Source organism: Gorilla gorilla, chromosome 5 (assembly GCF_029281585.2).
Source record: "Gorilla gorilla gorilla isolate KB3781 chromosome 5, NHGRI_mGorGor1-v2.1_pri, whole genome shotgun sequence".
In the NCBI taxonomy this organism is placed as follows: domain Eukaryota; kingdom Metazoa; phylum Chordata; class Mammalia; order Primates; family Hominidae; genus Gorilla; species Gorilla gorilla.
In genome coordinates, this window is record NC_073229.2 from 83375787 (window position 1) to 83397566 (window position 21780).

A 21780-nucleotide genomic window follows, 5' to 3' on the forward strand; every position below is an offset into this window, starting at 1 on the left:
TATCTTCCTTTCAGTTTCCCTACTCATAGGTCAGCTAAGAATCCTAGAAGATTTGGCAATTATGTTAATAAAATAGTGAGAGCACTGTCTGTTTTGATTAAGTCTCTTCCATATCTCTGTCTTCAGAGATTTCATTTACATACATCTCCCCTTGAGAATTACATTTCTTCTCTATTCTACTGAAAGGGCAAAACTGGCTACTACCCTCAGAGTATCATTGATTATTGTAAATTAATACCTCCCAAAAACAAAACAAAACAAAATCTGCTTTAGCTTTTAAACTTTCCTCGCTACCTGTTTCCATAATCTCTCTCCAAGGTGGCATACGATCCAAGGTTGTATCTTGGATGACCAGTTTCCCAAATCACCTAAACAAAGAAAAATATTTTAAAACCCACTAGTTGTTGTCTCTTCTCTCTACTATTCCTTACCTCATTAAATCTTATTTTTAAGTAGCTACTTTATACATGGATTTTTAAAAGAAAAAAAAAAACGGTTTAAAAATTCCCTTACATACTTGTCAATTTGGAAGGATAGCTTTTACATAAGCTTCTACAGATATGATTTCTGTAAAATATGTTCTCTACTACAATGTTTTTAATCTTACTGCCAAGGTCTCTTATCCACAGAGTAATACATTTATTTTTTTAAATAAAAATAAAGGAAGCCATACGCACATAAACTCCATTTATGTGCCAAAATGTGTAAAGAGACCAAAAGAAAGCTGTCCCTTAAATAGCAGGGCAAGATTTTTCTCTTCCTCTCCAACCCCAATTCAAGGGTTGAGAAAAAATGGTAAGTCTATACATCCATGGCAATGCTAACTTTTGATATGTCACCAGACACACTCAAAAAAATATTTTTGCATAATGATGTGAGCATAGGCTTCTCCATGGGTAAAGGAGCCCAATCTGTGATCCAGTGAATGTGGATATGAGCAGCTCCCACTGTAAAAGGCTATATTTTTATGCCCAAATCCACGCCCCCAGCAGTTATATTTACACTCAGTTGTTTAGATTCCTTAGTATTAAAAATGCTTATAAGATATACAAAAGGATAGTCACATGACTATATGCACATTTTTTTCAGCCCTACAATTGGTTTCTGTTCAGAAACTGCACTTTGACTTTCTATTAGTCATTCTTATGCATCCTAGTTCCAGTTTCCTAGTTCCAGTTTAGAAGTTTGCACTGTGTTGCCTCAATTTTCTAGGATGATCAATCTTAGGGCTTCAAGGACTTTGGAGATGGCCCAAACTGAAGTCAGCAAAAGTCTTTTTTTCTAACCCTTCCCAGAAAATGCTCTACTAAGCAGAAGAGCTTCCTTAAATCTGCCAAATAATAGCAATATGTTTAGTAAGCTAGTGTTCTCCAATTTTATAAATTACATTATTAATATCTTTTAAAGAGACAGAGAAAGAGAAAACATACCACTTCCCACAAGTCACTGGGCATTGCTTAGTTTCCCTTGTTCAGTTTCCTCAGTATTTTTTTTTTTTTCTGTGCAGAGAGGTTGCAGCTGTAACTTCTTGGATACCACATCAGAAGCTGTTACTCAAAGGTCCTTTAGAGTAATTATGTTACAAGAGGAATGTGATGTAACAAAGAATTAAAGTAATTGTTAAATTCCTAGAAACTGCCAACATTTTTGAAAATGTGCCCTTGAATAATCTGGAAAGTCCAGTGGCTGGAGGAGATAATGAATGTAATCATTAAACCACTTACAGTGCCTTGTTAAGAAGGGCTGTGTATGTATGTGGTAATAGTGACAGCAGTATCTTTTTCTCTTTACACGAAAGTTTCTTTGCTCTTCTCTATACCTGGCACTGTTGCCTGAGAAGGTCAGATAGCCTATGATTAAGTAATTCATTTCAGCACTAAAACGTTTGCATATGCAAGGATAACACAAAGCTCTTAGAAGTTTTATCCATTTTGGAACTACGAATAAATAAACATAGATACATTCCACAGGATGTAGAAAAAATGTTAAATATTCTGAAGCAAGCAAGCTGAAAAAAATATTATTCATGGCAAATGTGTTAAGAAATATTTTTACGTTAACATTTACAGAGCAGACTGACTTCGTGAATTGACTTTGGAAATTAATACAAAGTTGGTGTAACTGGATTATCTTTGGTGATATTTTTAAATTGATTAGAGCAAAAGGACAAAACAAAAATCTTGGTGTCCTCTTTTTAAACAAAGTCTATTCTCTGACCATAGACCAAACCTCGAGTTCTTAGTACTTACAAATAAAAATAACAAGGCCCATAATACAGGCATAAATTAGCTAAACTATCTAAACACTTGTTAACTTCACTTTATGAGCTGGACACTCTACTCAACAGTAAGAATACCATGATTAAAGATAGTCCTTAACCTTAAGAAGCTCTTGAGTCCTAGAGACAAGGACAATTGAATGAACAGATAGAGTACAATATGGTAAGCAGTATATAGCTAAACACAGAGTCCATCATAACCACTGTGAAAGGAAAATAAATCTCACGATCCCAGAATCACTTAGCCAAAGGAAAAAGTCAAGCTGAGAACTGGGTCACACAAACCTGCCTCCAATTTTGTTCCTAAATAAGATAGCTATAAATATTAAAAACAACAACAACAACAAATGAAAAACAAGCCTCAGACCTCTCTCACCATTTGCTCACGAAAAAAATCCAAGGGCCTCAAGAACTTTACCCTAAAAAAGCTCTATTAAGTTTCACCCTGACAATGTAAATTGATAGCCTGTCTTCACAGGTACTGGACAAAGGACAGAACTCAAAGTCAATCTTCTGCTCACCTGAGACAAATATATCTGATTGTTTCCTCTGCCCTATATTTATTTTATCTTAAGTAAAAATTCAGATTCACTGAGCTAGGTGAATGCATAAGTAACTATTCCTCTACCCCCTTCAAGTGTGAATGGCTAATCAAAGACTCAAAAGAACGCAACCACTTGCCTCTTATCTACCCATATCCTTTTAAAAATTTATCCCTCTTTCCCCAATAACTGCCCTATTTCCTTTAAATATTGAGGTCCTTAGATTTCCTTTGAAAAAAGAAAGGACCACAATTTTTCCTGTGGATCTGTGTTCTTTCCCAGACACAGCCTTAAACTTGACAAATAAACATAAAACGATTGAGACTCACTGCAGTCATTTTTTAAAAATTTACACCATTAAAGGAAGACCTCCTCCCTTAAAAAATACCCACAATTCTTTCAATTGCACTCAAAGTTGCTTATAACATCACAGCCACAACACACGGGCTTTTACGTACTCACTTTTAACACACTGAATAATCCTATCCCTTCACCCTTTCTCTTTTCCTTTCTTGCCTCCTTTATGTGTTAATTCCTAAACATCTCAAATGTCTTTGAGATCGTATGAGGAGCCTTTCCTTATTCTGAAGTCTAGAGCAACAGCTATCTTACATGCTACCAAATCACCCTGCAGTTCACCTCTCAGGGTCCATCCATACTGTACTGTAGTGGTCTGCTTCTTTGTCCATTCCCCAAAGTAAAAGGTCTTTCAAGAAAAAGTGAACATTTAAAAAACAAGTATTAACCCACTGGTGTTTGTTGTTCCACTGCCTAGCATAATTTTCTTAACAAATATTCATTAAATAAGTCAACTTCTGAATAAATATGAGAATTAACTGATATAGGAAAAGCACTTTGAAAGAATTTGACAGTCATTTTATAGCTAAGTTAAATAGGGTGCAGTGATTTAAGAACTTAAGTCACAGACAAAGAAGGAAAGATTGTTTGAAAATCAGCTTTAGTTAAAGGTATACCAGAAGCATGGTGATGCACTCTATCTTTCACCAGCATTTCATCAGCATAGGCCTAAATTAGACAAAGTTGTGTTCCAATCTTTTACATTTAAAATGTATTAGCAGTGGATCGTAAGAAGCTATCTAATTCAACTGAACTCCTTTTTTTTCATGTGTGAAGTTTTAATGTCTAGATCACAAACTATTAAAACAATGAAATGAGATAATTGTAAAACATACAGCTCTGTGGCTGGTACAGAGTACATCCTGAATTCAGGCTAATCTACCTTTCTTCATTTTAATTCATGGTAAAAGCCAATCAGTATAAGGGAGTCTTAGAGAGTCATCCAGCCAACGGGAATTACTAGATTCAATCCAGCTGTTTTGGGTTGGTTCATCCATTGCCACATTCAGTTTCATCATGTAAAGGAATAATGTCTCTTTTCAGTAATGGCCCTGACAGTATTTTTGCTGCCACCATGTGGCTGGTGACAGTTGATGCAGGGATCATGCTTAAGAGATTGTGAAAAAAAAAAAAAAAAAGTCTAGAAATTGTAGCATACATGGTCTTGCTTACCATGTTCAAAAGATGTGTTAAGTGTTTGACATATACTATCTAATTTAATTAAAAAATGCTAAGTTGGTGTTATTTATATCTTCATTTTGTAAGCGGCCACTGATCACTGAGGTTAGGAGGAGACAGTACCTTCCCTGTCTATGCAACTAGTAAGTGATAGAGTTGTACAATATTTGAATTCAGAGAAGTCCCATTTCAGGGCATAAATACCAAACCATAATGTTTTCTTTTCTTTCTAAATGGTGTTCCACTAAAGATTGGAATCTGAATTATTTAGAAAAATACTTGAACCAACTGTACAACTTTCGAAGCACCCAAATAAAAAATGCCGATTCCTTTCCCTTCACTTATTTGGGTGTGTTCTCTCAGTGTATATGTTGTTTTTCTAAAAGTAGTTTGTCCTTTGTTATCTCAGCTTTGTGTCACAGAAGACTTTACATTCCCACAACCCAGTGAATATTTATAAAGGAGACATCAAATCAATGTGTTAACAATTTTAATTTATACTTCTGTAAGCAACCGACAGATCTCTGTCTTGTTCTTACATCCATTTAAGAGCCAAAGGTAATCCTTATTTATAATTCATGTTTGATCTTAATCTCAATTCTCCTAGGACAATCTTTAAGCTTTACTTCGTAAGTTTTCCCCCCTTCTCACCCCATCACCTCACCCGTCCCTACCCCATACTTCTCTCTGCGCCTTTTGCTACAGGGTAGCAGGGTCAGGGGTGGGAGCATATATGAACTCTGGACTCAGAACCGTCAAATTCTGGCTTAGCCATGTACTATCGATCACATACTACTGATGAATTGCCGAGATATTTAATGAATTTCCCTTAGCTTCAGTTTCCTCATCTCTAAATTGAACATAAGAACACAAGGCTAAAACTTGCCCCTGATTAAGTGGCCAATAGATAGTTGCTGATAGTTGCTCTCCCTTCCTCTAGCACAAAAACCCAAGTTGGATTCACATAGGGTCACACACAATCCATCTGTTTCTACACTTCACAATCACAGTCCCAGAATTAATCTCTTTCTGTCTGGGAATATTCCTGATACCCACTTTTTGAAAATATATTAAACAATAGTGCTGGCTCTACATTTAAGATATTCCTCTTTAGTGATGAATAGGGCATCTTTAAAATGTATCTTAAGTAAAAGAAGAAACATTTCAAAAGTTACCCAAAAAAACCCCACCACAATTTAATCTTCTCCAGGCCTATATAATCTGAAACAGACAATGGCACACATCTTGGAGATACAGATTAACTCAACAACCTCTGAAGGAAGTGGCAGTGGCATACTCAACCTGTTAGGTGGTGAACTGAAGTCCTTATTAGCACAATAAGAAGAATATGGTATGTACACACACACACACACAACTTCAAGTAATGCAACAAAACTGAAAACTGTCAGTAGATTGTCCTAGCAAAGAAGTAGCACTGGTGAATAATTTCAAATAAAGATAGAGTGTAATGCAGCAAATATCAATCACATGGATAAAAAATGATAACGGGTAACATCTGCCCATCTACTTTATAGCACAGCTAATATAAGTATGTGGTCTGGAGTCAGATTGCCTGGGTTTAAGAACCACACCCATATATTAATAGCTATGTGATGGGCAATATTTTATTTCTCCATGCCTTAGTGTTTTCATCTGCTATACGGAAATAATAGTGCTTACTGGCTGGGCACAGTGGCTCACACCTGTAACCCCAGCACTTTGGGAGTCTGAAGCGGGAGGATCACCTGAGGTTGGGAGTTCGAGACCAGTCTGACCAACATGGAGAAACACCGACTCTACTAAAAATACAAAATTAGCCGGGTGTGGTGGTACATGCCTGTAATCCCAGCTTCTCGGGAGGCTGAGGTAGGAGAATGGCTTGAACCCGGGAGGCAGAGGTTGAGGTGAGCTGAGATCGTGCCACTGCACTCCAGCCTGGGCAACAAGAGTGAAACTCTGTCTCAAACAAAAACAAAAAACAAACAAAAAAATACTTACCACATGGGGTTTGTGTAAGGCTTGAGATAATACAAATAAGTCAGCTAGCACAGTGCCTAACACTTAATAAGAATTCACTAAATGTTAGTTCTTATGCACATTAAGACAAATGGGATTGATAATCACGTTTTAGAGAAGGCATTGTTTTATTTACTTAATAATCACTGACTCTCAAGAAAGAATATAAATGACAAAAAATTCTTCTTAGTGTGATATACACTACTCATTTAATCTATCAGATTATTTTAAAAGTTGCAGAAGTAGAATTTGCATAGGAGACTGACTAAAATATTATTAAACATGATGATGAGAAATACATATTCAAATCTTGACCTGACTAAATCCTCTTTGAGGTTCATTTATCCCTTTGCCACCTGCTTGCTCCACAGAGATGGCTGGTATAAATTGGTGCAGGCTGCTCTGTGGCTGTCATTCACATACACACACTATCCTCAGGAATGACTGAGAAGTAACTTGTGCATGACAAGCAACCTCAGGGACTATAACTTAGATCTGAAATAAACAAATTAATATCTTCAGCCTGTTACAGGCTCTTTAAATTGCATATTTAGATTCTATGAACACAGCAGGGTAAAGATACAGCATCCCGGATCCACCTGATAGCATCGGGACTTTGGCCCACATGTGGCTCACTGGTGATTACGTATGTGAATGAACAGCTTGGAGGGGAAACCCTGGATTTTGAAACATTATTTCACAGTTTATAGCTTGCTCAATGGGAAAAACATTAAATTGCACATTTTAAGGTCATATCTGAAGGATTAGTTTCACTCTCTTCCAAGATTTAAATTAATTACCATAAACTATGAATGAATTGAACATTAGGGAATAGCCTACTTAGTATTTTAAACAGAACATGCTGCAGAGTCAAATTCCAAATCCAAATTTGCTTGTACAACTCTAATGCTGAGCAAATGATGAAATTCCTTAATGTCTGTTTATTGTAAAATAAAATCCAGTTAGTAATAAAGAAAAAAAATATGAGTAGAGAATCAAATTCTTGGAGTCCAAGCATATTTCATCTCAAATAGCAAATGGACACCTTCTTTTTGCATTGTACTGCGATTCATATTATGACAAAATAGTCAATACTTGGCTCTTAAAAAACGTTTCAGCCTTTATATTGTTTTTTTAAGCACGAAAAAGTAACTAAGCACAATGCTTCCCCCCTTTAAAAGAGTATGCATTTAAAACTAAATTAAATAAATATGAATTCTGATATTTATTTTTGTTGATTTTAAAGCATGGGGAGAAAAATGGCCGAATATGATCACTGCTACCTACTAGGGCCATGCTTACTTACATCACGGTGAGTTGCTCAGGGTGGTAGGGACCTAGGAGCAGCTACTGTCAGACTCACTCAATCCTACTGCCTTTAAAAAAATGCCTGACATAAAGTATACTTAGTTCTCCTGAACCACGTATATAGTCTAAGGGAGATTCTTTTGCTACCCTCAGAAACTCTCCATCCAGGCTTTGCCTAAAGCATTCACATTATGATTTTAATGGGAACAGTCTCAGGCATTTCTCACACAGCATCCACTATGTTATCCACCACCTGCCTATCCTGGAGTCACAAAATAGGCCTCTCTGACGGAGTTTGAGGTACTAGAGTCCTGGGTGTTTGGTTTCTTTGTTTCACTAGTAGAAGCATTTCTTTCTTTTATTATTGAGTTAATCATCTTGGTAGTAAATGATCACAGCCCTTCCCAGACAAGACAAAATGGGGTAAGCCAAGGAGAGTACCAAGTGAGAGGCTGTATGAAAAGGTATCAGAGAAGACTTTGTTGAAGACATTGGAAAAAGCAAGTGTCAGGTTAGGAAAGGTGGGCATAGCAGTGAAATAACATGACCAGGCTCCAGGGACACACCACCACTCAGGTGTCACGGAGATTCTGTCTGTGTCCTTTCTTGATAGCTCCCTTTCCCATCCCTATTTTATTTTGCCTTATTTTACCTGCTGTATTACTTCCTAGTCTGTATTTGAGTAGAAGAAAAAGGAAACAAAATTCCCTAAAATTACTTCACCAAAGTGATTTTATAGGACTTCTAGTCAGATTACTTCTTGAAGATATCAAATTTTAATTTATAAAAATAGTAAGTAATATAAGACCTGGTTTTTATCTATTGAAAAAAAGTAGGGTTCTGATTTATAAGCCGTCTCAATCTCTGCTCATTTTCTCTGTATGAAAGAAGATCACTTCTTAAAATTTCCTTAGTTTCTCCTATTCATCTTAGAGTTAAGACAAAAAGGAAAAAATTAAAAAGGGAATGAATGATTCATGGATAAAGGAGTTAAAAAATCAAGGGAGCAAAAATGATAAAACAATGAGGATGTCACAAATGATATTGAGGAGAATGCCAGCTGAAGGAACACCATATTAAAAATACTACCACGTAGCTTTATCTTATTTAGTTTCTGGTTACACAATGACACCAAAAGCTTTTAGTTTTGAGAATTACTCATGCCACAATTAAACCAAAACAGGTAAGTGACTAATGGCACAATTCAAAGGAAGAAGGGACCACGCAAGTCATACAAAAATTGTCATGAAGACTGAATTCAGGCAGTGGAGAAATATTGAAGGGTCTTCCACCAGAAAATGACATTATTTTAAAATCCTCACTAAGACTTTTGTGAAAAATAAATCAGAAAGAGAAAGACTGAATTCTGCAAAACCAGTCAGAAGGCTGTAGCAGAAATGTATACAATATTTATAATGGGAGTCTGGGAGATGGTAGTCTGGAAGACAGGGGTGGCAGTGGGGCTGAAGAAATGTAATTGGATTTGAGCTGGGTTTAGAGGAAAAAAATGGACAGGATTTAGTAAATGCAGAGTCAAAGCAAGAGTTAAAGATGACACCCAATTCTGACTATATAACAAAGGGAATAAATTGATTGGAATAGGGATAAAAAAGTACCAGCAGAAATTCTAAGGAAAATAAAATCAATTGGGTTTGAATGTGCTGAGTTTGAGCCATCTTACAGACATTCAGGTGGAGATATCAACTAAGTTACTGAATATATAAATCTGGAGGTCAAGAAAAGGTATCTGCTTTTGGGAAAAGATACAAGTTTAGGAGTCATTAGCAAATACATGGATCGGAAAATCATGACAGAAGATGAGATTGCCTGGGATTGGTATAGACTAACATAAGGGACCTAGGTCAAGATCTATGCATATGCCTTCTGCCTTGCATGCTGTCTTTAAGACCACTAAGGTTTGGCTCTGGCCCCAACACTGTCCAAGACATAGTAAAGTATGCATGCATCATTTTATTCAACTTCATTGCTAAGCTATTGTTTCTGTAACTCATGAATACTATTTATATAATCAAAAACAATTCCCCCATATAGTTGTTTTTAAAATGAACAGTAGAAGCTATTCCCATATCCGTTTTCCACAGTTTACAAAAATACAAGAGTACACATAAGTCATCTACAAGAAGGGTGAAAATAGAGTAAAAAATTAAAAAGTGAGTGTTTCTGCATAATCTTTCCATTTTTGTGAAGATTGGAGTGTTCTGTCCTGCTGGTGTATTTTAGGGGAAAAATCCCATCATAATTTCAGAGTGCATAATGGGCTCATTCTTTTTGCTCACACATGTGAAATAGGTTTGCAGCAATTTCTCTGTCTAGTTATACAATACATTGTTTGGCAGCCAAATTTTGTATGTTAATTTAAGGCATTTCCCCATACATTTTCCAGGGTGTAGTCAGAAAAGATTCTTTATATACTAAAAAATAAAAGGATCTTAGCAATGCCATCAATCCAATTACACTTCATAGCTCAGGTACCGAATCACTGTGTGTAAAAAACTTTTAATAATTTCAAAGGATCTGTGGCAAATATAAAAATAATAAACATGTGAAAAATGTTTCCCAAGTTCTACTAAAGTATGTACTTTTTAATGTATTTTGTACTACCTATTTTTTATTAACCAAAAACTTTTATGTTAATACACAATTTCAGAGAGAATTTTTGAAGACTACATTAAATCTTACAATAAAGCATTTATTTGGCCAGTTCGGTAGACTGAGATTGAACTAAAAGCAAGATGAAGTAATGGCATACATGGTCATATGTTGGTAATTAAGTCAACCACCATATTAGTATAAAACTGTAAAATAAAAACTATTTTAAGACTGAAATAAAAACTGTACAATGGGGAATATTTTTCACATTTTGTTAGATTTCATTTGCTGATAAAGTCATAAAAATATGTTACTAGATTTTTTGTTGTTGTTACCATTTAGAGGTACTCTTCTAAAAAGTTAATTTTGTAGCTTTTGTTTGTTTGTTTGTTTTTGTTTTTTTTGACGGAGTCTCGCTCTGTCGCTCAGGCTGGAGTGCAGTGCAGTGGCGTGATCTCGGCTCACTGCAAGCTCCGCCTCCCGGGTTCACTCCATTCTCCTGCCTCAGCCTCCTGAGTAGCTGGGACTACAGGTGCCCGCCACCACGCCCGGCTAATTTTGTTTTTGTATTTTTAGTAGAGACGGGGTTTCACCGTGTTAGCCAGGATGGTCTTGATCTCCGGACCTCGTGATCCGCCCGCCTCGGCCTCCCAAAGTGCTTGGATTACAGGCGTGAGCCACTGCGCCAGGCCAATTTTGTAGCTTTTTATGACAACATGAAATTAATACTTTTTCCATTAGGTTAAATATAATAACTTACCCTTAAAAGAAGAAAATAAGAATGAGGGCCGGGTGCGGTGGCTCATACCTGTAATCCCGACACTTTGGGAGGCCAAAGTGGGCGGATCACGAGGTCAAGTGATCGAGACCATCCTGGCCATCATGGTGAAACCCCGTCTCTACTAAAAATAGGTAGTCCCAGCTACTCGGGAGGCTGTGGCAGAAGAATCCCTTGAGCCCAGGAGTGGGAGGTTGCAGTCAGTGAGCCAAGACAGCGCCACTGCACTGCAGCCTGAGGACAGAACGAGACTCCTTTAAAAAAAAAAAAAAAAAAAGAGGTAAGTTAAGCCCAATATGGGTATAATTTAATGCATGTTTGTGAAGGTTCAATATTTGTTTCATAGTTCTGGAACTACTCGACATATATCCAACTAACTGAAATGCAGAACATCTTGCTCTCCTTTAGTTAGCACGTGGAATTAAAATTAAACCAGTTTTGGGGGTAATAAGCAACAGCATCAATTTTATCTCTGAGATGTGTCTTCAGATGGGAACACAGGAAATGTAGTATTGAAGTACGTCCTCATTTATTTTAATTCCAAGTGGCATATAACTATGAGTCAGAGGTCTAAGACATAAAATACAATAATAATAGCATGTTTATATAATTTTTATCATTTCATTATTTAATATTATATGTAGATTATTCATTTTCCAATTTATGACATTTCACAAATATCAATTACCACTTCCAAACATTTGAACAAAGAAGCAGCATAAAGAGAAATAATGTTTTAAAATTGTATTTAAATGAATATGGCTAAAAATTCAGTTTGTAAATAAGCAATGCAGATATCAAAGTAAGATTTATGCATAGCTTCCCCCTTTTCTTCAATCTTGATGCATTTTCAAATGTCTATGTGAGTTTCAACAATTGAATTATATGTGCCTCAATCTTCTCTTCTGTACAGTATTTATTCCACAGATATTAAATGGATTTAATCAGGTAATAATATAAATCACAAAGAAAAGTGATTGATACATAGTAAGCAGTCAGCAAATCACAACTTTTATTACCTGTAATGTAATCATTATCTCCTTTCATCCATTTCATCACTATTCTTATTAGTGTCTTAATCATTCTCTCATTCAGGAATGGCATTACAGAACTCTTAGATAAATAATTCCAACTATCTGTTTTATTACACACACACAGAATCTGGCACAGAGTAGGTGATCCCTCCAAAAAGACTGTCATTAAATGAAAAAACAGAAGAAGCTAATATTTACTTGATGATTATACTTGTGTCAGCTTACACCATGTGCTGACACTATGCCGGGTATGTACATAAATGTTCATGTATTCCTGATGAAACCTCATGGTATGTCATTATATTCATGTTGAAGCTGAAAAACAGTTAAGATGAAGGTGTTTATGAAACTTCCCACTGGTCATAGTTAAACGATAGTGCAGCTGTGGTTGAAACTCAGGTCTATCTAGTTCAAAATTTTATTTTCCCATTATATTACATTATCTTTCCACAGATCTCATTAGCATCTCAAAAACTCTATATCTTAATATATTCTTACAGATTTCTTTCCAGAGAGAAACTTTACAGGCAAGGAAAGAGGCCAGACATAAAAATTACCATGTTACAAAACATCCATATAAATTAAGGTTTCTCTTATTGAGAAAACTTGAGAGTAGGAAGATAAATCTTACCCTGATCTTACTTCTCTGTTCCTCTCAACACTACATTCTAAACAATACCTTCTCTTTCTTTGCTCCATGTTTTAAAAATAATGATCTATTTTTTTCATATTCTTGCTTTTTTTTTAAACCTTAGCCTCTAAATAATCAAAAACAATCTGACTTCAAGCTTCTATGCAAACTAATACAGTCTCAAAGTTTCTCAATCCAGCCTACTGTGAGATAAAATTAGGAAAACTGTTCAAATGTACTATAGCACTTATTAAGACCAGTGATAGCAGCTTTTTCATTTTCACATTTATTAGTTAAATGCCATGTGACCGTCATACAGATCCAAAAAATATATCTTGAATGATTTAATGAATTAATTGGAATTAATATTTAAAATGATGACGTGGAGGATGTGTAGGCTCATTTATAAAAGGTCAAATAATGTTCAATATGCTGCACTTAGTAAAAATGGATAGTTAAATAATGAAACCATAATATTCAGTAATGACTTGAAAGTGATTCCTGAGTTAACCTTTTAACTTCATTTTAACAAGAAAATTTGGTTAAGCAAAGTAACTGATTAGCTAGGCATTAGAGTTGAGTAAAATTTGCACTGCAATTGCTTTATTCTTATACTTTAACTCTCTCTGCCAAGATTAGAGTAGGATTGAGGCAACTGTCATCAATGAAAACAGCAATATTGAGCCTCTTTCAGAGTACTCATGATGTCACTGCTGCAACTGTGACAGGTCCCTGGAAATTCTGTAAGATGAGGAAAAGGATTATCAGGTGATCCTTGTTCTGAATCCATTATACAGTAACTGTGCTTCCATAAGTGGGAGTATCTTAGAGAAGAGACTACATAATTAAAGTTGATCCCTAAATGACAAGGGGGTTGGGACATCTACTCCTCACAAAGCTGAAAATCCACATATAACTTTTGACTCCCCTAAAACTTAAATACTAATAGCCTACTGTTGACCACAAGACTTACTGATAACATAAAGTCAATTAACACATATTTTGTATGTTATATGTATTATATACTGTATTACTACAAAAAAGTAAGCTAGATAAACAAAATAAAATGCTATTAAGAAAATCATAAGGAAGAGAAAATATATTTACTACTCCTTGAGTGGAAGTGAATCATCACAAAAGTCTTCATCCTCATTGTCTTCATATCAAGTAGGCTGAGGAAAAGGTTGAAGAGGTGGAGTTGATCTTGCAGTCTTAGGGGTGGCAGAGGTGAAAGAAAATCCATGCAGTAGTTCCAACTTCTATTGTTCAACTGTCATTTGTATTCTATATCCTTTCATAAAGTATTTATTGACCACCTACTATGTGCTAGACATTGTTCTAAGTGAGTGGGATACACGAGTAATCAAGAAAGATGAACTTGCCATTTTGCAACTTTACATTCTGACATGAGGAGACCATAATGTAACAAACAAACAAGCCATTCTGCACCTTTACATTCTGACATGAAGAGACCATAATAAAACAAACAAGCAAATTACAAACTACATTAAAAGATAATATATGCTATGGGAAAAAAGAAAATCTAGAAAAAGATAAGGGGATTGTGAGTACTTGGGTAGCGATGGATGAAGGCTGCTATATTAAATAGGTTGTCTAAGTTAGACCTCGTTAAGAAAGTGTTATCCAAAGAGTGGCTTTACATGAGGTAGGTCATTTTGTAAATATATGAGGGCCAAGTGTTAGGAATGCTAGCCAGCCAGGGTTGCTGCACAAAATGAATAAACAAGGCAACTTAGAGATGGTAATGGGCAGTTAGCTCTTGTAGGTAATTGCAAACCCCTGTGTCTTTTACTTTGAGTAAAATGGAGGACCACTGGAACTTTTTGAGGAGTCACATGATCTGTATGACCTATATGTTTAAAGATGACCACGGCTACTCTGTTAAGGATTGTAAAGATACTCGTATAGGAGCAGAGAGCTGGGTTGAAAGAAGATGACGACCTAGGCCAGGTAATAGCCCAGCTGAGAGAAAAGGATGACTTAGGCCAGCATAAGAGCCCAGTTGAGAGAAGGTGATGACTTAGCCCAGGGTAACAAGAGTTCTTTGTTCCAATTTTTAAAAAATTTTGGGGAAATACATATAAAATATTACTATATTTACCATTTTTAAGTATACAGTGCAGTGGTGTTAAACACATTCATAATGTTGTACAATCATCACTATCATTCATCTCCATAACTCTTTTTATCCTTGAAACTGAAACTCTACATCCACTGAACAATAACTCTCCATTCATCCCGCTGCCAAGACTCTGGAGGTTACCATTCTACGTTCTGTCTTTATGATTTTGACTACTTAAGTACCTCATATATAAGTGTAATCACACAGTATTTCTCCTTTTATGAATGGCATAATGTCCTCTTGGTTCATCCATGTTGCAGCATGTGCCAGGATTTCCTTTTTTTCACCTTCGATCTACTTGTGTCTTTGGATATAATGTGAGTCTCTTATAAATAGCATATATTTGAATCACTTTTAAAAATCTATTCTGTCAATCACTTTTGATTGGAGAGTTTAAACTGTTTAAATTTAAAGTAATTACAGTTGGCCCTGCATATTGACAATTCCACATCTATTAATTCAGTAAACCATAAATTTAAAAAAATTGAAAAAATAAAATATAATAATATAAAATAACACAAATAATATCCAATAAAGTATAACAATAATTTACATAGTATTAGATATTATAAATTATATACATGGTATAAGTTATTATGAGTAACCTAGAGATCATTTAAAGTATATGTGAGAATTGCATAGGTTGTATGCAAATACTAGGCCATTTTAAATAAGGAACTTGAGCATCCGAGAATTTTCGTATTTGCAGGCAGGGGGGTCCTAGAACAAATCCTCTGAAGATTTCAATGAAAAACTTTACTGATAAGGAAAAATTTACTTCTGTCATTTTGCTACTTGTTTTCTACATGTTTTGTAGCATTTTTGTCCCTCATTTCTGGCATTATTGTCTTCTTTTATGTTTAGTTCATTTTTTTGTAGTGAAGTATTTAAATTCCTTTCACATTTCCTTTTGTATATATTCTATAGCTATTTTCTTTGTGACTACCATGGGCATTACATTTAATATCTCAAAAGTATAACACTCTAATTTGAATTTATACCAACTTAATTTCAGTGACACACAAAACTCTGTACCTTTACAGCTTTATACCTGTTTCCATTGTTGATGTCACAAAATTACATCTTTATATATTATATGCCCCAAAACACAAACTAATAATTATTTAAGTACATTAATCTCTTTAATTATATAGTAAAAAGTGAAGGTACAATTTTACCAGCTTTTAAACCATTTAAAAATGTATTAGTCTCTTAAATCTGTAGAAAATAAAAAAATGGAGCTACAAACCATTGTTAAGATAATACTAGCTTTTATAATTGCTCTTTATTTACCTTTATTAAGATCTTTATGTCTTCATCTGGCTTCAAGTTACTGTCTAGTGTCTTTTAATTTCACCCTGAAGGACCCCCTGAAGCATTTCTTGCAAGGAAGGTCTAGTGGCAATGAACTCTCTCTGAACTGTTGTGTGTGTGGGAATGTGTCAATGTATTACTTTTAAAGAACAGTTTTGCTAGATATAAGATTCTTGATTGACAGTATTTTCATTTTAGCACTTGAGATATATTTTCCCACTGCCTTCTGGTCTCTATAGTTTCTGATGAGAAATCTGCTGATCGTCCTATTAAGTATACCTGTGTGTAACAAGTTGCTTCTCTCTTGCTGCTTTCAAGATTCTCTTTGCCAGGGGATAATGGTTGGGAGATGGATAGCTACTACTGTGCTAACAGTTGAAACGGATTAAAATTAATGGCAATTTACTACTCATGGCTTCCCCTAGAATTTGCAATACTTCAATAGGCTTCAGTAGTTACAGAATAGTTACATCAGACAGATTCTGCAACTGCAATTGTTGTCTAGGTAGGAAGACAGATTTCTGGTGCCTCCTACTTCATCATCCTCCCACAGTCCCTTCTTAAATTCATGGTATATTTTGAACATAAAACGACTAAGTTTGCCTGGCACATTGGATAGAATGTGCAGGAGAAAGAGAGGAGTGAAGGGGGTGTCCATGGTTTTTGACATGACCAAGTAAAAGGATCAGGTGCTGTCACCAGCTGAGACAGTGTAGATGACAGGTAGAGTAGAAATGGGGTAAGAAGAATACTGGTTGAATCTGAGATATCTAGATATCCATATGTTGATGTCAAGTGGGCAGTTTCAAGTAAGTAAGTCTTGGAGAGAGGTCTTGGCTGGATCAGAAACTTATGTAAGGGCATGGCATGAGTGATGTCATAAATTTGTAGATAGAGAAGAGCACCATAGATAATCCCTGGGGAACTTCAATACTATTAAGTTGTGTGAAGAGTAGAAACCAGCAAACCAGGCTGACAAATACAAGCAGTTTTGCAACAGGAGATAAAAATAGTCTTGTCCTGGAAGCCAATGAAGACAATGATCAATAATAGTTAAAGACAGACTTTAATTCCCATGGTTTCTTTATTGCTGCAGAGGCAAAACCAGCACCAGTGGAAACTTACAGGAATAAGGATCATATTTCAATGAGGAAATGGAAAAACTGAACAGCGATGTCTACACAATATACTCAATATTAGATCCAACTGGTTTATGAGGCATTGAACTTTCTTTTCAATCCTAGAATTATTCATATACAGACTGATGAGTAGCACAAATACTGTAGAAATGATTCCTAAATTGGGTAGAACATTCAGCCGTATGACCTATGAGACACACTCCCAACTAATGAGTAGTTTATTTCTGCCTCACTTAACACCAGAGGAGAAATACATCTGCTTTTCCATCTGTGGGCCTTTGAAATCTTAGCAGTCTGTGTCCACAATTATCTCAATGCCTCCTCAGATAAAAGAAAGTGAATTATACAATGGTTTAATGCAAAGAGGATCTTTGGTGCAGACAGACCCAGGTTCAAATGTTAACACGATCATTAATATATTGGGGGGCTTTAGGAAAACCACTTACATATTTTTAAACCTTACTCTCTTCTTTAGAACACTCACAATGTACTTCAGAAAAGAAAATAGCAGTTCATTCTGCTTTTCTCAGTGTCTGATATATACAGGGTAGTCATAAAAACTGTAATTCTCTTAAGTGTGAGGTCCCAGGTTTAAGGACTATTTTACAATGTTTTAAAGTTAAGTCATTCCTCTAAGCTTGAGTTTTAGACTATGCTCTTAATTTAAGCACCATATCTACTCATAAAACAGAAATAAAACGTGCATTGTTTTTTCATAAAGACAAAATCTGAATATGGTTTTTACATTCATAATAGATTTTGATGGGTTTTGGAGTCATGTTTGGGGTTAAATTTTCTACTGCACGTTTTAAGATATGATATGCTTAAATTATAATAATGAACTATATGATGTAATGAGATAAAGGCAACAGGCTGTAAACTTACTAATGTTATTATTTTAGCAAGTCAGTTCCTATGAGAGTTTATATAAAATGGGAAGGATAGTATTATTAGAATTTTTGTGACAATCAAATAAGTCATATGTAAAAACTATAAGGTATTTGGCATATAGACAATACATAATAATTCTTAGTTTTAATTATTTGTTCCTCCATTCTAGGAAAAAAAGCTTCTACATAGAACCAATTTTTCGGAAATTTGGGGGGGGGGAGGAGACAAGATGGCCGAATAGGAACACCTCCGGTCTACAGCTCCCAGCGTGAGCGACACAGAAGACGGGTGATTTCTGCATTTCCATCTGAGGTACCGGGTTCATCTCACTAGGGAGTGCCAGACAGTGGGTGCAGGCCAGTGGGTGGGCGCACCGTGCACGAGCCGAAGCAGGGCGAGGCATTGCCTCACCTGGGAAGCACAAGGGGTCAGGGAGTTCCCTTTCCGAGTCAAAGAAAGGGGTGACGGACGCACCTGGAAAATCGGGTCACTCCCACCCGGATATTGCGCTTTTCAGACCGGCTTAAAAAACGGCGCACCACGAGACTATATCCCACACCTGGCTCGGAGGGTCCTACGCCCACGGAATCTCACTGATTGCTAGCTCAGCAGTCTGAGATCAAACTGCAAGGCGGCAGCGAGGCTGGGGGAGGGGCGCCCGCCATTGCCCAGGCTTGCTTACTTAAACAAAGCAGCCGGGAAGCTCGATCTGGGTGGAGCCCACCACAGCTCAAGGAGGCTTGCCTGCCTCTGTAGGCTCCACCTCTGGGGGCAGGGCACAGACAAACAAAAAGACAGCAGTAACCTCTGCAGACTTAAATGTCCCTGTCTGACAGCTTTGAAGAGAGCAGTGGTTCTCCCAGCACGCAGCTGGAGATCTGAGAACGGGCAGACTGCCTCCTCAAGTGGGTCCCTGACCCCTGACCCCCGAGCAGCCTAACTGGGAGGCACCCCCCAGCAGGGGCACACTGACACCTCACACCGCAGGGTATTCCAACAGACCTGCAGCTGAGGGTCCTGTCTGTTAGAAGGAAAACTAACAAACAGAAAGGACATCCACACCGAAAACCCATCTCTACATCACCATCATCAAAGACCAAAAGTAGATAAAACCACAAAGATGGGGAAAAAACAGAACAGAAAAACTGGAAACTCTAAAACGCAGAGCACCTCTCCTCCTCCAAAGGAACGCAGTTCCTCACCAGCAACGGAACAAAGCTGGATGGAGAATGATTTTGACGAGCTGAGAGAAGAAGGCTTCAGACGATCAAATTACTCTGAGCTATGGGAGGACATTCAAACCAAAGGCAAACAAGTTGAAAACTTTGAAAAAAATTTAGAAGAATGTATAACTAGAATAACCAATACAGAGAAGTGCTTAAAGGAGCTGATGGAGCTGAAAACCAAGGCTCGAGAACTACGTGAAGAATGCAGAAGCCTCAGGAGCCGATGCGATCAACTGGAAGAAAGGGTATCAGCAATGGAAGATGAAATGAATGAAATGAATCGAGAAGGGAAGTCTAGAGAAAAAAGAATAAAAAGAAATGAGCAAAGCCTCCAAGAAATATGGGACTATGTGAAAAGACCAAATCTATGTCTGATTGGTGTACCTGAAAGTGATGCGGAGAATGGAACCAAGTTGGAAAACACTCTGCAGGATACTATCCAGGAGAACTTCCCCAATCTAGCAAGGCAGGCCAACATTCAGATTCAGGAAATACAGAGAACGCCACAAAGATACTCCTCGAGAAGAGCAACTCCAAGACACATAATTGTCAGATTCACCAAAGTTGAAATGAAGGAAAAAATGTTAAGGGCAGCCAGAGAGAAAGGTCGGGTTACCCTCAAAGGGAAGCCCATCAGACTAACAGCGGATTTCTCGGCAGAAACCCTACAAGCCAGAAGAGAGTGGGGGCCAATATTCAACATTCTTAAAGAAAAGAATTTTCAACCCAGAATTTCATATCCAGCCAAACTAAGCTTCATAAGTGACGGAGGAATAAAATACTTTACAGACAAGCAAATGCTGAGAGATTTTGTCACCACCAGGCCTGCCTTACAAGAGCTCCTGAAGGAAGCGCTAAACATGGAAAGGAACAACCGGTACCAGCCGCTGCAAAATCATGCCAAAATGTAAAGACCATCGAGACTAGGAAGAAACTGCATCAACTAATGAGCAAAATCACCAGCTAACATCATAATGACAGGATCAAATTCACACATAACAATATTAACTTTAAATGTAAATGGACTAAATTCTCCAATTAAAAGACACAGACTGGCAAGTTGGATAAAGAGTCAAGACCCATCAGAGTGCTGTATTCAGGAAACCCATCTCACGTGCAGAGACACACATAGGCTCAAAATAAAAAGATGGAGGAAGATCTACCAAGCAAATGGAAAACAAAAAAAGGCAGGGGTTGCAATCCTAGTCTCTGATAAAACAGACTTTAAACCAACAAAGATCAAAAGAGACAAAGAAGGCCATTACATAATGGTAAAGGGATCAATTCAAAAAGAGGAGCTAACTATCCTAAATATATATGCACCCAATACAGGAGCACCCAGATTCATAAAGCAAGTCCTGAGTGACCTACAAAGAGACTTAGACTCCCACACATTAATAATGGGAGACTTTAACACCCCACTGTCAACATTACACAGATCAACGAGACAGAAAGTCAACAAGGATACCCAGGAATTGAACTCAGCTCTGCACCAAGCGGACCTAATAGACATCTACAGAACTCTCCACCCCAAATCAACAGAATATACATTTGTTTCAGCACCACAGCACACCTATTCCAAAATTGACCACATAGTTGGAAGTAAAGCTCTCCTCAGCAAATGTAAAAGAACAGAAATTATAACAAACTATCTCTCAGACCACAGTGCAATCAAACTAGAACTCAGGATTAAAAATCTCACTCAAAGCCGCTCAACTACATGGAAACTGAACAACCTGCTCCTGAATGACTACTGGGTACATAACGAAATGAAGGCAGAAATAAAGATGTTCTTTGAAACCAACAAGAACAAAGACACAACATACCAGAATCTCTGGGATGCATTCAAAGCAGTGTGTAGAGGGAAATTTATAGCACTAAATGCCCACAAGAGAAAGCAGGAAAGATCCAAAATTGACACCCTAACATCACAATTAAAAGAACTAGAAAAGCAAGAGCAAACACATTCAAAAGCTAGCAGAAGGCAAGAAATAACTAAAATCAGAGCAGAACTGAAGGAAATAGAGACACAAAAAACCCTTCAAAAAATCAATGAATCCAGGAGCTGGTTTTTTGAAAGGATCAACAAAATTGATAGACTGCTAGCAAGACTAATAAAGAAAAAAAGAGAGAAGAATCAAATAGACACAATAAAAAATGATAAAGGGGATATCACCACCGATCCCACAGAAATACAAACTACCGTCAGAGAATACTACAAACACCTCTACGCAAATAAACTAGAAAATCTAGAAGAAATGGATACATTCCTCGACATATACACTCTCCCAAGACTAAACCAGGAAGAAGTTGAATCTCTGAATAGACCAATAA

The 21780-nt window shown here is 36.7% G+C and overlaps 1 protein-coding gene across 5 annotated transcripts in view; it reads right to left on the reverse strand.

The window, feature by feature from the left end:
- Positions 1-21780, reverse strand: part of KHDRBS2 (KH RNA binding domain containing, signal transduction associated 2) — a 659289-nt gene that overhangs the window by 512517 nt on the left and 124992 nt on the right. The gene's annotated exons all lie outside the window — the stretch shown is intronic.